This window comes from Erythrolamprus reginae, chromosome 1, assembly GCF_031021105.1.
Source record: "Erythrolamprus reginae isolate rEryReg1 chromosome 1, rEryReg1.hap1, whole genome shotgun sequence".
Classification (NCBI taxonomy): Eukaryota; Metazoa; Chordata; class Lepidosauria; order Squamata; family Dipsadidae; genus Erythrolamprus; species Erythrolamprus reginae.
In genome coordinates, this window is record NC_091950.1 from 115,853,450 (window position 1) to 115,866,609 (window position 13,160).

A 13,160-nucleotide genomic window follows, 5' to 3' on the forward strand; every position below is an offset into this window, starting at 1 on the left:
CTCTTCCCCCTCTCTTTCTCTCTCTCTCTCCCCTTCTTCTCTCTCTCCTTTTCTCTTTCTCTTCCTCTCTCTTCCTCTCCCCCTCTCTCTGTCCCTCTTCCTCTCTCTCTTTCTTTTTCTCTTTCTTTCCCCCCTTTCTCTCTCTCTCCCCCTCTTCCTCTCTCTTCCTCTCTCTATTCCTCTTTCTCTCTGTCCCTCTTCCTCCCTCTTTCTCTCTCTCTCTCTTCCTATCCCACTCTCTCTGTCCATCTTTCTCTCTCTCTCTTTCTCTTTCTCTTCCCCCTCTTTCTCTCTCCCTTCCTCCCTCTTCCTCTCTCTCTCTCTTTTTCTCTTTCTCTTCCCCCTCTTTCTCTCTCTCTCCCTCTTCCCCCTCTCTTTTTCTCTTTTTCTTCCTCCTTTCTTTCTTTCTCCCTCCCTCTTCCTCCCTCTTCCTCTCTCTCTTTTCTCTTTCTCTCTCTCTCCCTCCCTCTTCCTCTCTCTCTTTTCTCTTTCTCTCTCCCCTTCCTCTCCCTCTCTTTTTCTCTTTCTCTTCCTCTCTCTTCCTCTCTCCCTCTGTCTGCCCATCTTTCTCTTTTTTCTCTTTCTCTTCCCCCTCTTTCTCTCTCTCTCTCTCCCTCCCTCTTCCTCGCTCTCTTTTTCTCTTTCTCTTCCTCCTTTCTTTCTTTCTCTCTCTCCCCTCTTCCTCTCCCTTCCTCTCTCTCCCTTCCTCTCTCTCTTTTTCTCTCTCTCTCCCTCTCTTTCTCTCTCCCCACCCCCACGCCTTCCCGCTCCTCCTCGCTTAGCTTCCCCCCCCCTCCAATATTTGCCCTGGGTTCCTCTTCTATCTTTGCCTCCTAGCTCAAAAGCGAAATTTTTGGGGCGATGAGGATGGTGGCGGTGGGGAGGGGCAATTGCCAAGCTTCGCCGTTTTGGTGTAGTTTTTTCTTGGTTTGTTCTCACCAGTTATCTCAAATAATACCATCGGGGGCCTTCCTGAAGTTTCTCTCCCTCTCTTTCTTCCCTTCCCCATCCCCATTTCCTTTGCTTCCTCTCCTTTCTCCCCCCCCCTTTCATTTACCAGAGCCAAAGTGCCTCTTTGCCTGCAACTAAAATATCAACTCTGCTCCCAGCCGCCCCCTCGCCTCTGAGATAGGGCCCGGAGTAAATAAATAATGTCGCTTGGAAAAGAAGGAAAAACCCCCACAACCGAGTGCCCTTTTCTTTCCAAAAGCGACCGTGGTTAGTGCGGGGGAGGGGAGGGGAGAGGGAGGGAGAGAGGCGACCCATTTGCATTTAAACAGTTAGCTTCCCCTAGACAATGGAGATAAGGAGAGGGGGAAAAATAACATTCAGATGGTAACGACATAAATATTTGGGAGACAGGCGCTTTGTCGAGAGGGAATCGCCTGGAGGTAGCCAAGCCTACAGTTGGATGTGTGGGCATTCATCCCCTCTTCTTTTTAAAAAAAAATTCCCTCAAATGGGATGGAGAAAGGAATTTCTCTCCTCTCTCTCTCTCTCTCTTTCTGCCTGGAAAGTGCAGAGCAAATACACAATTTACTTTGTGTATTGAGGGCTCTCGTGAAAAGGGCCTTCTTGAAGAGTCCTTGCCTAAACTCCTTCCACGTGCCGGTTTGTTGACCGAGAGCTGTAAGGTCCCCCCCCCCCACACACACACTTCAGCCGCAGACATTAAAAAAAAAAAAAGAGGCGAAGTGAGGAAGGGGGAGTCCCAAATATCCCCCTCCCCACGGGGGAATACGGGTCTTGCCATCGGGTCTTTTTGCTTGGGACCAATCTTGCATCTCGTCTCCGGCCTCCGTTTCTTCTGTCTTTTGCGCCCAGGGCAGAAAAGGAAAGGGGAAAAAAACCAAAAACCAGGGAGGGCCGAAGGCAGGCAAACTTCTGGCCACACACTACCACAAGTTCATTTGTTTGAATGGCGGGGTATTAGGACACACCTCAGTACACTCCAAAGCATCCCCTCCGCGCCAGCATTTAAGGTGACACCGGCAGCACCAGTTCGAAGCTCAGGGTGTTCCGATCGTGGATGGCGAGGGGTCGGGGACGGGGGGGAGGGCGCGGTGGGGGAGGGGAGAGAAGGCACTTCCTCTTGCATAAAGGGAGAGGGGGGCTGGGGAGAGCAGGGAAGAAGAGAGAGGAGGAAGCCCCCCCTTTTTTTCAAAATTCCAGGAGGATGGAAAAGCGGGGAGGTGGTGGGTGGTGGAGAGAGAAAGAGAGAGAGAGAGACCTACACACATACACACGAACGCGCCAAGCATAAAATGAAGTCGTCGCCCCCGCATACACTTGACTTCTCTTGACATGTGAAAAGTGCTAAAAGTCAGAGCTCATCAATAAAGTAGCGGGGGCGATTGAATGGGGGGCCCTGACAAGCGTCGCATTCTTCCAGGAAGGACAATGGGGGAGACAAACGACTCTGCCAAGGAGTTAGCCTGGGACTCAAAAGGCGCTTCAATGGGAAGCTGGGAGAATGGGGGGGGGGACGGGGGGGTTGGAGGCTGCCCAGGCCGTCATGCACTCTGACTGTCATCCGCAGCCCCGGCCCAGAAACGGCGACGGCGGCCCCTTAACAGAAGCAACAAAACCGGCTGGGAAGACCGACGGGCAAGGCCTGCCGAGGGTGGGGCCCAGCCGGCCCTCCCCCCCTCCTCCTCCTTGCCTCTTTCCCTTCCTCCTGCCTCTGTGCCTGGAAGCGGAGGGCCACTCCAACCGTGGGGTTCTGGGTTCTCTTAGGGCTGTTTTTCTCCCCCCTCCACACCACCATTCCCATCTCCGGGGCGGCGGGGGTGGGGGAGGTTGAAACAGGAAAAAAAGGGGAAGGGAGCGAATGCAAGAGGCTGAGCTGGAAATGCAGGATTTTTCCTCTCTTTGACAAAAGTTTCGGAGCTGGCTGGGATTTTTTTTTTTTGTAGGCGGAGGGGGGGCTGTCTTTGTGTGAGGTGGGGGGGAACCCTGCAAACTTAAAAAAAAGAGGTTGGAGAATAAGAATCTGGCTCTTTTGTTTTTATTTGGAGATCTTGATTGTTTTTTCCTCTCTTTAAGCAGGGTCTTTTTGGGGGGGGTGCTCAATCACCCCTTCCTGGGTATCACCCCTCCCTTCGGTTCCTGCAAGAAAAAAAGAGCGGACCAGGCAGGATGGAGCGATCCTTGCTCTTTAGCTCTCGTGGTTAGGCCTAAAGCGATTGGTTCCCCCCCCTCAATTGAACTGGAAAGTTTGTAACCGGACCCGAATAAGACTGGTGGAAAAGAGGGAGGGCGGGCGGAGGAAGCCGGGAAGAGTCGAACAGGACTTCCGCCAAGGTAAGTAGGAACTTGAGAATTTCCCGGGCTGAGTTTGCTGGTGGGTGCTGAAAAGGGCTGTTCGGGTTGCTAATTTAGATCTATTTAAAAAATGAACTGATCCCCCCCCCTTGGTACTCCCCGCTCTTATTCTTGAATCAGCCCCAGTAAATTTGAATCCCTCTAATGTGAGGGTGATAAGCCCCCTCCGGTCGATTTAATATTCATCGTTAAATTATTCATCTTTTTTTTTTTTTTTTTTGCAATCCAGCTTCAGGAAACTTTAGAATGAGCGTCGCAACAAGGATCTCGGTAGAAAGGTGGAAAGGGGAGGGGGGGTAACCCTAGATTAAGAAAAAACCTGGACTTCCCCCCACCCTTTCTTTCCAAAACTTAACTTTTTAAGTCAGTGAGTGGGTTGGAAGGACACCAGCCCTTCTAGAGAGTTAATCAAATCAAATAAAATAGAAAGTGGGGCTTGTCAGGCCGAGTTTACCAAGCGTGCGAGTTTGTTTAGACTATTCTAATGTTAGGAAAAAGAATTAAATTTCCCTGCTTCTCTCTCTCTCTCTTTTTAAAGTTTAAAAACATTGTTCACTCTTTTGAGAAATATAACCACCACCATAGCAATAATAAAGAAGGGAGGGGAGGGAAGGGAAGTAAGAGGAGGACGGTGGGAGAAGCCACAAGATCCCTACCCAGATCTTCAGGCAAATATCATTTTTACAACCGTTCAATTAGCCATTCTTTGGATTAGCACCTACTTATATGCTTCATCTCCAAAAGAAAGAAGCCGTAATCTTGTTGCTATTTCCCCCCAGGGCACAGTAGGCCTTGCCTTGCCTTGCCTCCCTTTCTTAGTTGCTGATTTAAGGAGGGGGGGGGGGACCTAGAACAAAAAAATAACGAGAGGGCAATAGTGTGTCAGGCCGAAGCCGTTGTTTTGAGTTGGAGGCTTATTTAGCGAAGAATCTGACGCCGTTGCAGAAAAGGGACTAGGGGAAAGCAAATCTGAGTAAAAACAGAGAGAGAGAGAGAGAGAGAGAGAGAGAGAGAGAGAGAAATAGAGAAACAGAAAGAGAAAGAAAGAGAAACAGGGAGAGAGAGAGAGAGAGAGAAAGAAAGAGAGAGAGAGAAAGAGAGAGAAAGAAAGAAAGAAAGAAGTAGAGAAGGAAAAAGAAAAAGAATGAAAGAGAGAGAAAGAAAAAGAGAGAGAGAAAGAAAGAAAGAGAAAAATAGAGAAACAGAGAGAGAGAGAGGAAGAATGAAAGGGGGAGAAAGAGAGAGAGAGAACGAAGGACCACAAAAAGATGGGTAAAAAGAGGGGGTTGCTTGGGATGCCTGCATATTTATCAGGAGTTGGAGGACGAGGGAAGGCGGAGGAGCCTCTGAAGGTAAGAAAGCAAAAGTTGAAAGAGAAGGGTGGGGTGGGGAGAAGGAAGAGGAGGAGGAGAGGAAAGAACAAGAGCGAAGAAGGGCCTGCATTAAAACCTGCGTGTGTGAAAAGAGAATGGGAAAGCAAGAGAGCGCCGGGCGTGTAGAAGGTGGGCGTGAGAAAGCAGAAGCAGGATTTATGTGGAAAAAGAAGAGGGGGGAGAGAGGGGGCGACAAAAGGGGACGGGCGGATCAGCCGAGGTCCCTGGGCCCGGATTGCCTTACAAGAAGGGTTCAAGAAAGGGAGAGGCCGGTTCCTGGGGTTGTATGGGGGGGGGATGTGTGTGTGGAGGGAGGGGATGGGCGTGAGAAGGTAACTGGGTTGGCGACGCTGCGCCTCCTAGATACCTCGCTTTCTCTTTAAGGAACTTTCCCCTTGGAGCTCGGCCTCGGGAGCGATCTTAAGGCCCCGAAGCCCGCCGCCTTTGGGGACCGGAGAAGCGAGGAGGCCCTGGGATCCGGGCGTGCTTTGCGCGTGAGTGGAAAAGGGCCCACGGAGTTGGGGGAGGGCTGAGATCTGAAGAGGGGGGCAGGTGGGATCTAGGACAGTTCTCCAGGCCTGGGTTGGAAGGGTTGCCTCATGGGGGGGGGGCGTGGAGGGGGGGGGCGAGCAACTTCCCAGGCCAGCTGCCAAGGGAAACCCAGGAAGGTGGGGGAGACTCAACCTGCCCCCCCCGCGAGGAAAAGGAGACAGAGGCCCGGATAGGAGACGCCATTTTAAGACGGGGTGACTCCGGTTCCTGTGAGGGGCTGGGGGGGGGGGGCATTAAAAAAGAACCACCAAAACCCGCCTGGGCTGAGATCTGAAGGGGGGGGCAGATGGAGAGGGGGCAAGAAAAGAGAAAACCAGGACAGGACGCAGGAGGGTATCCAAAAGCGGGAAGCCCCTTCTCTCCCCCCTCCCGCTTCACCTCAGTCGAGCCCAGTTCGAATCTGGGCAGGTGGGGGGAGGGCGCCTGAGGCTGGGTTGAAGTGGCAGCCGTCGTACTGGGCGCTCCTGCTCAGCCGGCCCTCCTGTCGGGGACGTAATGCGAACCGACGGAGCGAGGAGCGAAGCGGGCGAGCTTCGGAGGCGGAGGGGAGGGGAAAGGATCGATGATTACCGATCGATCCGTCTGGGAAACAGGACAACAGATCCCGGGGATCGAACCAACACCCGATCCACCCGGCTGGAGATCCCGTTGGATCCAGAAGGAGGGGGAGAGGGGAGAAAGGCCTTTAAACGGCGAAGCGACTTGTACGCCCGATCCACCAGGCCTACCGACCGAGGCAAGGTTCTCCCTTAGGCGTTTGAAGCTGAGACGGTGCCAGGAATCTAGAAGGGCTCCTTCCCGGAGTGTGTGTGTGGGAGGGAAAATCCACGCTTAGGATCGCAGCCTGGCTCTTGCCTAACTCATCCGACACTAACGACCAGGTCCTGGATGGAGGCGTTGCTCAATGAAGCTTAGAGCCGCAGAGGCTCCCTGGCTGCCCATTTCATGAGAGTCAAAGCTTCTCAGTGGGCCGGGCTCCCCTCCGACGGGGAGCATTCGGGGACAGGGGGAAACTGGAGGCCAAAGCTTCTTGCGCCAGAGGAAGCCAGCTGCGCGCCTCTGAAGCCCGTCAGCGGCCGCGTTGCGCGTTGAGCAAAACAACGGGACGAAAACGGACGGTGGCTTCGCCTTGCCGTCAATGAGAGCCGCGTCTGGATGTGACCGGTCAGTGTCAGGTGAATCTCAAGCCAGTGCGCCACGAAATGGCTGCCGGGTTGCGACCCACAGGTGCGGGGAGGAATTTGCGCGTGGGGGTCTAGAGGAAGATCCCTGGCCTTGGGAAGCAAAGCAGCCGCGGTAGGTGGATCGGTCTCTTTTCTTCCTTTTGCAGCACCCCGCGTGCGAAGGGGGAGGGGGGGAGAAATGATCTCAGTCCCTAGATTTCGCATTTTTTTTTTAAAAAAATATTTTTTTAAAAGCGAGCGGGGAAAACGGAAGAATCTCTGCTAAAAACATGCCCACCGCTAAGAGCTTTGGCAAGCTTTCCGAAGAAGGGAAGACTCAGCATCTTTGTTTATCTCCCGCACGCTAAATAAAGGCAGACGTGTGAATAACCGGTACAGATTGTTTCCAGTGCTGCCATTTGATTCCCAGGAAGTGCAATCTATTCATGGGGGGAGGATTAAAAGGATGGGAGGGGGTGCTGCCCCTTCCGAAAGGAACCCACTGAATTGACCGCTCTTAGGATCGTCTCCTTGCATTAAGATCTGCCTTGGGAAGCGCTCTTTTATAAATACACCGCCCCCCCCTCCGAAAAAAGGCCTTAAAGTCCCCTTGTCCACTTCAGTCACAGGCTGAAGAGATTCAACCCGCACTGACGGGTCGCTCAGCCTTCAGGACAGCGGCTGCCCGCTTCGATTTGGGGGGAGAAGCCCTTGCAAAAAAAAACCTCTAATGCGCCGGACACCGAGTTTAAACGGAGCTTTGGCGAGTTTAATCAAACGGCGCTCTGCCAAAAAAATAAAAAAATATATAAAAAAATAATTGCAGTCGATTTAACTTTTTTTTTTTTTTTTGCATCAGGCGTTTTACAAGGAGACAACTTTCGTGCGCGAGGCTAAGAGGAAAAATGGAGCGATAAGGAAAAAAAATTCGGCCTTGGGGACCTCTGAAAAGAGGCGGCGGCCACACCGCCTTGTTGTTGTTGTTGTTGCTGCTGTTGTTGTTGTTTCCCCCCCCCCATTGTAAGAAAGTTTAATATACTGCTCAAAAATAATAATAAAGGGAACACTCAAATAACACATCCTAGATCTGAATGAATGAAATATTCTCATTGAATACTTTGTTCTGTACAAAGTTGAATGTGCACAATAGCAAGTGAAATTGATTGTCAATCAGTGCTGCTTCCTAAGTGGACAGTTTGATTTCACAGAAGTTTGTTTAACTTGAAGTTATATTCTGGTTTTTTAAAGTGTTTTAAGCGGTGTTTTTTTTTAAAAGCACTGTATTTTATACTGCAGGGAAGACATCCTACCCCTAAATTCTACTGCAGGGAAGAAAGTCTAGGCACCGGGAAATTCTTCCAAAAAGTGAAAGCCGAGCGAGAGCGAGGCGCGAGAAATCGCATCAGCAAAGCGCATCCCTTGACGGCCTTTCCAAACGCTATTGATTGGAACAAGCTGTTCGGCGCGCCCCCCTCCCTCTCCCGAAAGCACTTAATCTGCCTGTTAATCAAGGCGCTAAGGAGCTCAATGCGACTTTTATTAGCGACTGGAGAACACAAGCGGCGGAAAAGGATCAAAAGCCTCGCCCCCCTCGATATTTGTCAAGCCAGCCTCCCCGCGCACAAAAAATATTTTCAATTACCGAGCAATTCTTAGCTTATCATCGCCGCCGAACAAGAAAACACGCAGATGGTTTCTCCCCCCCCCCCCTTCCAAACGCTGCCAGGAGAAAAAAAGAGAAGAGAAGAGCCCTGCTCCAAAGAGAAAGAGAGAGAGAAAATAAAAGAGAAAAAGAAAAAAAGGCGGAGGTAGACTTTCGCCAGAGTTTTCAGCCAACTGCCGATTTCTCTTGCTCGGGTTTTCCCCTCCCGAAGTGGAGCGCTGCAGGAACATTCCGCCAGAGCGAAAACAGATATTCCCGTCTTCTCCTCCTCCTTCTCTTCTTTCTTCTCTTCCGCCTCCTTTCTAGGAATCGCTTGGGGGGGTGTTTCGGAGACCCCCATCCGTCTTACATTTTATCAATCCCCAAAGACTGTCTGGATGAATTTACCCCCATCCGCGTGGATTTGGAAACGGGCAGCTTTGAGTGGGTTGGCATTTCCATCCTAGGGAGTGGGGCGGTGGGGTGGGGAGTGAAGGAAGCCCTAGGAGTTCTGACTATATGCCAACCCACAAACTACTTTTTTTAAAAAAAATTAAACATTCACCGAGATATAGGTGAGGGGTGTGTGTATGTGTATGAGTGGGAGTTTTTGTGTTTGTGTGGGAACTGGGTCGGGCCGTTCCTCCGGAGCCGAGAGAGGCGGAAGGAAGGAACTGAGAGAATGTGCACCAAAGACAAATTCCTTGTGTGTCCAATCACACTTGGCCAACAAAGAATTCTATTCTATTCTATTCTAGTTTCAATTAAGGTAAAGGTGGGGAAAACTTTCCCCTTCCGCGAAGATCAACATTTTGAGCATGTCGTTTTGTGTGTGTGTGTGTTTTTTTTTTAACGCGATCGGACGGCGCTGGATGTCATCGAGATATGCATATAAAAAGACTTATGTGGTCAGAGGTAATTATGTCACAGCTTTTTCCCGTCCTGACAGCTGGATAAACACAATCTCCAATAAACATCTCTTAATGAGGGAGGAGGACCCTGCGAGGCTGGGTAGTTTGATTTATTACCCATCCAGAAATATCCATTTACTGGAGAAGATTAAAAGTGGACTCCCCCCCTTCTATTTAATTTTTTTTTGGTGGAGGGGTGGGGGTTTTTTGGTGTGTTCCAAAGCACCTTTAAAAAGGTGGTAAGAACTGAAACGCTGCAGAGAGTGAATGAAAGGAAAATGTGGGGAAAGGGGGAGGAGGGGGGAAAAGCCATTATTTCACTAATCCTTTTCCCCCTAATTAATTACACCCCCCCAACCCACTCAATCACCTAGATTTCGAAACACAGCTCACCTGCCTTGGGCTGCAATCCTAAACAAACGATTTGAAACCTTGTTGGATTTTAATTTTCGGGGATGGGCAGTTTTTTCTACCCTCGCCTTAAGCCAAACCCGTTCTAAAGGTAGCCCTCCTGTATGAACCATAGGAACATAGAAGACTGGCGGCAGAAAAAGACCTCGTGGTCCATCTAGTCTGCCCTTATACTATTTCCTTAGGATGGAAATATGTTTATCCCAGGCATGTTTAAATTCAGTTACTGTGGATTTACCAAGTCTGCTGGAAGTTTGTTCCAAGCATCTACTACTCTTTCAGTAAAATAATATTTTCTCATGTTGCTTTTGATCTTTCCCCCAACTAACCTCAGATTGCGTCCCCTTGTTCTTGTGTTCACTTCCCTATTAAAATACTCCCCTCCTGAACCTTTTTTTAAAAAAAAGATAAATGGGCTTTTAAGGAGGCAGTTATGCACAGAGTTTTCGGTTCCCTCTTTTCCTCACACATTTCTTCGGGTTCCACTGTTAGGCGTCCCCGTTTGCAGCCACTGCCGCCGCCGCCAGCGGAGCAGAAAAGCAAAATAAAACCCAAATGTCGCCCTTTCGTTCGTTTCTGGCCTACCTGCCCAGCGCTCTCAGTCCACCTGGCTTCGCGCTCCCTTTTAGGAAGGCATTCCTCCGCCATTTCCTACCCAGCCTTTCCCCTCCTACCCGTTCACTTCAGGATTCCGCGGCCTATTCATCGAACCGAGTTAAACCTTATCCGGATGGCAACAGTTTGAAAAAATGAAATCAGAGCCGGTATGTAGGCTGCCGCCCCTCGCTCCCCCCTTTTCCTCCAACCCTTAACGCGCCACCTGTGTTTTTTCCCTGCAAGCCGGGATAATGAAATCGGTGGCGAGGCGACATCACAAGGAAGCTAGAGAGAGCTTGGCAGTGAAAAGATTGCAAGATCTTTCGGAGCGATAGAGACCTAAAAGGAATTCTTCCGGAGAAAGTCGCACGGTTCTTCACTTTCTACTGTAGAAAGTTCTGCGGTTCTACAGAGGAAGTGGGGTTTTTTTCTTCTTCTCCTGTCTGCGGGTTCTAACTTCAGCAGAACGCAGGTCGGCGGATTTTGGCGGAATTAACTTGTGGACTAGGATCTTCTAAAAAAAGGACACCTGGTGTTTACTCTCCTCTCTCCTTCCGCAGTCTTTTAATACGACGGGTAGTGGAAAAGAGCATGATACCATGGTCTTTCAAAACTGAAGGATACCAATGCAAAAAAAAAAAAAAAAGTGGAAAAGCAGCAGTTAAAGTTGGAAGGCTTCCAAACCGGGTCAGGAGGCCTGGCGCCCAAAACTTTTACCTTGCTTGAAACTTTCGTCCCTCCCAAATGCATTCGCCGGCTTGTTCCGGAGCAGCACGCGCAACCCAACCGAACCGACCCAGAACTAAGAGGAAATGGACCGTCGCCTCAAATAAGAAAGCCCCGAAGTGAGACCGAACACGTGGGGGAACCGAGGCAGGCGGGTTGGCAAACGGCAGGAAGGAAAAAAAAAAGGGGGGGGGGGGCTGGACAAATGTATCTTTTTCTTTTATGTACTGTATACCAAAGACAAATTCCTTGTGTGTCCAATCACACTTGGCCAATAAAGTATTCTATTCTATTCTGTTCTAAAACACGAGGCTCCCGGTTCGCATCGATTAAAAAAATAAGCAACCCACCGCAAAAGCTTCCCCGCCGGCCATGTTTTCTGGAGAGGCCCCGAAATGAGCGGCAAACTCCCCAGCGGCCCCTCGACGGCAGAGCCGCTCTTTAAAGCTGCCCTGAAAGCCCAAGGCGAGCGAGGGTGCGCCGGAGTCCCCGTGTAACCCGAAGCGCTTTTCTTTCTACCTCAGTGAGAATCGTTAATTATCAGGTGTTTTTCTCCCAAGGAAAGCTCAAATCACTCGGACTGGGGATAGAAAATGCTTTCCCAACAATGCGCGCTGCATTCTTTCGTCCTGGAACTTCTAAGCCGCCAGGACCGAGGCTCCGAGCTCCACTCAAGTATCCAACCTTCCACTTCTCCCCTTTTTCAAAGCGACGGCTACTTTCCCCTCCCCGCTTGCCTCCCTTCCCCAACCCCCGCGGGGCTTTGATGCAGTCCCTTTCTCTCTCTCTCTCTCTCTCTCTCTCTCTCTCTCTCTCTCTCTCTCTCTCACACACACACACACACACACACACACACACACACACACGTTTGGTCTCGGTTCTCCACTGCAAAGGAAGGTCCAGGCCATTCAAGGTTGACTCAGCCTCCCGTCCTTCCGAGGTGGGTAAAATGAGGACCCTGATTGTATCGGGGGCAATATGCTGATTCTGTCAACCGCTTAGAGAGGGCTGTAAAAGCACCGTGAAGCGGTATATAAGTCTAAGTGCCATTGCTATTTCCCTGGCTCTCCCTATCCGTTTCCCACTAATTGCACTGTTTGGGCTACACCTGTCCAGTCAAGGGGGGGGGGGAAATGACTCCCTAATTCACTAGCCATTGGCACCATGCAGATCTCCTGCTTCCAAAGTTGACTAGCCGGCGACGCCCGGCTCAGCCCAGACGTCAAACAAGAGGTCGAACAAGAACTCCTCTTCGCCCAAAAATTTTTGGGGGGAGGAGATATCCCCCCAAATCTTCCTGCCACAAAAATTGGGTTAACAGAGTTTTTGAGATCAGCCACCAGGCAGAAGAGGTAGAGGCGAAAAAATCTTCTTGCAAACACCTCTCGCACATGAATAGGCGAGAGAGACAGAGAGAGGAAGAGAAAGGGAAAGAGACAGAGAGAGGAAGAGAAAGAAAGAGAGGAAGAGAAAGAGGAAGAGAGAGAGAAAGAGAAAAGAGAGAGAGGAAGAAAAAGAGAGAAAGAGAGAGAGCGGGAAAGAGAAAAGGAGAAAAAAGAGAGAGAGGAAGAGGAAGAGAAAAAGAGAGAGGAAAGAAGAAGAAAAGAAAGAGAGAGGAAGAGAAAGAGAGAAAGAGAGAGGGGGGAGAGAAAGAAAGAGAGGAAGAGAAAGAGGAAGAGAGAGAAAGAGAAAAGAGAGAAAGGAGGGGAAAGAGAAAAAGAGAGAAAGAGAGAGAGAGCGGGAAAGAGAAAGCGAAAAGGAGAAAAGAGAGAGAGGAAGAGGAAGAGGGAGGGAGAGAGAGAGAGAAAAAAAAGAGAAAGGAAAAGGAAGAGAGGGAGCGCCAGAGAGAGTGTGAGAGAATATCTACGCGACGGGCAAAAAATTCGAGTGGGAAGGAAAACAAATCAAAACAATCGCGGGACTCGATCGCTTTTATTTCCATAGTAAGAAGCCGCTCTGCCAAATTCTCGAAAAACGCCCGGAATCCAAAGAGCAACCCATGTGTGTGTATGTTTACCTGTTAGCGGCAGGGCAGGCGGAGGCGCATCTTCCGCGGGTTCCCGATTCCCCCTCTGCGAAGTCGGTCGCTGGCAAAAGTCAGACGGGCGATTTTTCTACACGAGAATCTGCTACACGGTTTAAATGTCAATGACAATAGGGGAAAAAAAAAACCAACCAGGAGAAGAAGCAGCGGCAGGCAGGCAGGGCGCTTAGCTTTGCACTAACTTTCCCTTAATATCAGCGCCAGCGCTTCCCGCATTGGCTGGGCTGCCCCCGTGACGTCACCAGTCAGAGCGGCTCGGCTAATAAGCCATTTTTGTCTCCCCCTCCCAGCCGGAGGATGAAGACAGGAGCCTCCCAGCCCGGCCTCGCTCACCTTCCCGCGGCCATTTGCGCTGAAAACTTCGAAGCCTGGCGGGAGCGCGCACGTGGTAGGAGGCGGCCGGCCTCGATCCGTCTT